The 3579-nt window shown below is 35.4% G+C and overlaps 1 protein-coding gene across 1 annotated transcript in view; it reads right to left on the bottom strand.

The window, feature by feature from the left end:
* Positions 1 to 1506: 1506 nt before the first annotated feature.
* ptpn9a (protein tyrosine phosphatase non-receptor type 9a) overlaps positions 1507 to 3579 on the bottom strand; it is a 20938-nt gene continuing 18865 nt past the window's right edge. The window contains exon 13 of the mRNA XM_066701700.1: positions 1507 to 3579. This exon is cut by the window's right edge and continues 3269 nt beyond it. The gene's annotated coding sequence lies outside the window, so the exon portion shown is untranslated.

Raw genomic sequence — 3579 nt, 5'->3', positions numbered from 1 at the left:
CCCTTTCCTTAGCATTGGAGAATACGACCAACCACGTCATTGACATTTAAATACGACCCGCCAAATTCTATATGAAACTCCATTGCAATATACTATTAATTGTAAGGAGACGTGCTTTGCTCATAATAACTAAAAACAAGTCTTGAGCGATGTAAGAATTCATAGCAAATCAATGCTAGAAATGCACAATCATTATCGTTATAGAACTAAAATCGTGTGGTTACACTTAAAGGCAGTCTATTGTTAAAGGTTATAAAAACTACAACCTGCAAGAGGCTTCATTATATATAATCACAATAACTGGCAGACGAAGAGTCCAAATCTTGTATTATATATGTATATTAAGAGGTTATCTGTATTGGTAAAAACAAATCACTTGCAGTATTCTTCAAATGTAATGGTAAGATAATGCAAGGGAAATTAAGTTTGATATCTTCTTCCCTAGTGTCATTAATTAATATAGCGATAATGCTGTAGTGAATTTCTTCAAACAATATATTATGAGATCTGATTAACAGATTATATGACTTTTAGCACAAAATGAAACCCCTCAATCTAAGGGACTGAACATTCAGCTCACTATTGCACCATGTCTTGTCTGATTCAATATAACCTGAAAGTGATTAGATCTTCTGATTGTGCTGAACACAACTATATAATCTACGTTTTCAATTACGTAAAACAAATGTGTAAAATCATCCAACAACAGTCAACTTCTGTAAACCTGCTTCATTTGTAACATGAACTGGATTAGACAACAACCTACAAAAACAAGAGGTTATAGAAAGTTACTGAGACTGTTTTGTCTATCTTTCTGTATAGTTCTGCAGAGATGCTGAAGGTTACATACAGATATGCTAACTGTACAGAGCAAACCAAATGGAAAGATTAGTTAAGCTTTCCATGCACATATACTGATAGGATAATTGTGATTACATTCTATGATTACTTACTTTTTCAGGAAGATAACATGTTCATAGAGTAAAGGCTGGTTTTTGGACAAGGATAATTCATTTGAAAACAAAGAAAACTCCACATCTTTAATTTTTGTATGTACACAGCTTTCCAGGCGAGATGTTATCCAGAACACAGATCCATTCACCTTGTGGTGTTGTTTCAGAAATGTCCAGCTTAAAAATGGACATGCTCAAGAGATGTATATTAGGATATTATATATATTATAGTGCTTCATGCAAATCGTATTACAAAGAGAAAATCTCAAAGCAACCCATTCATTTTTGTGTGTATATTAACAAGTTAAAGGAGTACCAATTTCCAGACATTTCCTTGAATTTTGAGAAGACTATTGTGATGCTTAAATCCTATGGAAACATCATAGCTGGTTTGTGCATTAAGAGAGGGGAAAATACGGGCATATTCAATTATAGCTGATCATTCAATAAAGCTCAGTCCATAGATCACTGTTGGTCCTGGGTTCACCCAAAATAAACAATATGAGGTAACAAACAAAGGGGGGGGAATGTTTTAATATAAAAGTATAAACACTTTGATGTGCATATTTATACTGCTTTATTGAAATAAAAATAAATAGTACATTACATTGCACTGTAGAACAGAAATATATCAATAGTTGGATAAAAATACATGTAATAATATTGATGACAATAAATACAGCAAAGCAGGCTGTCATAGGTCCAAGAGCCGTTGTGTATATAGGCTGTCTGTATATACGCATCTAGACAAATATATAAGTAAGTAGAAAGACTGATGCATGAGGTACCAGGTTTGGTTTTCCATCGTATCTCTCATTTTCTGCTTAAAGAGCTAAAGTCAAAGTGTTATTTCCATCTCCAACAACGTAGTAACCTATACATGGTTCTAGGTATTGTTAAAGGTTTGAAGGAATGTCACAGTTGGTTTTGAAAACATACAATGTCAATCAAACAACTCCAGTTTTCAAGGGCTCCAGCTTTAAATGGACCACAATACAAAGTTTTACAGTTTCAGTTGTTCATTAGTGCAAGTGAATCAATTCAGAAAGATCAGTAATTCCTTGACTCCTCCACCTACTATTCAATATTCAGCATACTACTCTGGAATCCATATTAGTTAAATACCCTTAAACCTAAAGTGTCCACACACTGCTTTATTACACTGCACAGTGTCACACAAAAATTACCCAGATCTCAGGTTTGACTCCAATCCCAGTTGAGTTTCTGGTCTTGCTGGTTGACAATGTAGGTTTTAGCTCCATAGAAAACCAAAAGAAACTAGTTGACAATCACAAAAGTGTGCAATGAAGAAGACACACATTCACACACTTGTTGGCAGTTGGTTCCTTTTAATATTCTAGAAGATATCACACCTGTGTGTCTGAAGATGGCTTTACACTTCCCTCATGCAGTGTCAATTTTGAGTCAAGTCACTTACCAACAACAGTCTAAAGTATGGATTGGGCCTTTTAAACTACACTTCTGAGTTTGGGATCTTATCAAGACCTTGTTCATCTTTTTGTGTGTTGTGTACAAACACACACACAATTACTATGAAAACAGACATGTACAGCATTTGACAGTGAACCAGAAGCCCACTTTGTATAAGAAACCATGGGTCAAAGATCACTTCGGATGAGTATTTGCATTTCCATTCCAGAGGGTTTTAAGGGGTACAAGCTCTCCTTGGAGCAAATGAGGAAGGGATGCTGCTGTACATTCTGCTGTTTTGGAAGAGATCAGGTTTTTAATTTGCATTGCAATGCATTTACATTCTTATGGTCTTCCTTTCTAAAATGAAGGAGACAAGATCAAAAAGTATAGTTTGCCCCCCCCCCCAAAAAAATGAGTTTCCATTTAGTTAAAATAAAACAATACACACTTTTCCCACAAAGAACAGAGATATCTGAGGCAGTTATGTAAGGCTGTGCTTGTACAGTAAGCTGAGGGTTGGAAAAAAGTCAGCCCAAGGTTAAATTCAAACTGTTCCTTACAACATTCCAGCAAATTTGGAAAAACAGTATTCAAAATGTTTTAAACAACCCTAATCCCCACATTTGATACCCAAAACGTCTTTTGGAGTTTACCTTATGTAAAACACTAAAAATCAAGCTTCTTTTTGTGCCATATTTTACTGTACATCGATATACTGAAATTCCATTAGATGCATTCTTAGCCCTATGCAGTCATGTAATAATGCAGTAGGATTTAAAGCATTTTGATTTTCAATGAATGGATACAATGACGCAGTGGTGACTCAGTCTTAAACAGAGTTTGCAAGGGGGATTTGATGCAAGTATTCAAAATCCTCAATGCAAAAATACTTCAAGCTCAACTAAATAAGGTCACAAGCAGATATTAAGAGCAGGAGCATTGAAGTCTGAAAACAAGTCCCTTCTTGACAGAGTCTAAGCAGCATGGAACACACTACCCCACCATGTAGTTGTAGCTTACTGTCTTGCTTCCTTCAAGAAATAGATGGATGAAATCCTGGGATCAATTAGCTACGAGCAAAGAAAGTAGCAAGATGGGTGTAATGGGTGTAATGGGCCACTGTCATTGGTTATATTTTGTCATGGAAACAAGTGAACCACTAATCAGAGCTTCTGGGTTCTATTAGTCTATC

The sequence above is a fragment of the Amia ocellicauda genome, chromosome 4 (genome assembly GCF_036373705.1).
Source record: "Amia ocellicauda isolate fAmiCal2 chromosome 4, fAmiCal2.hap1, whole genome shotgun sequence".
Taxonomy (NCBI): domain Eukaryota; kingdom Metazoa; phylum Chordata; class Actinopteri; order Amiiformes; family Amiidae; genus Amia; species Amia ocellicauda.
This window is presented reverse-complemented; position numbering and strand designations above follow the sequence as displayed.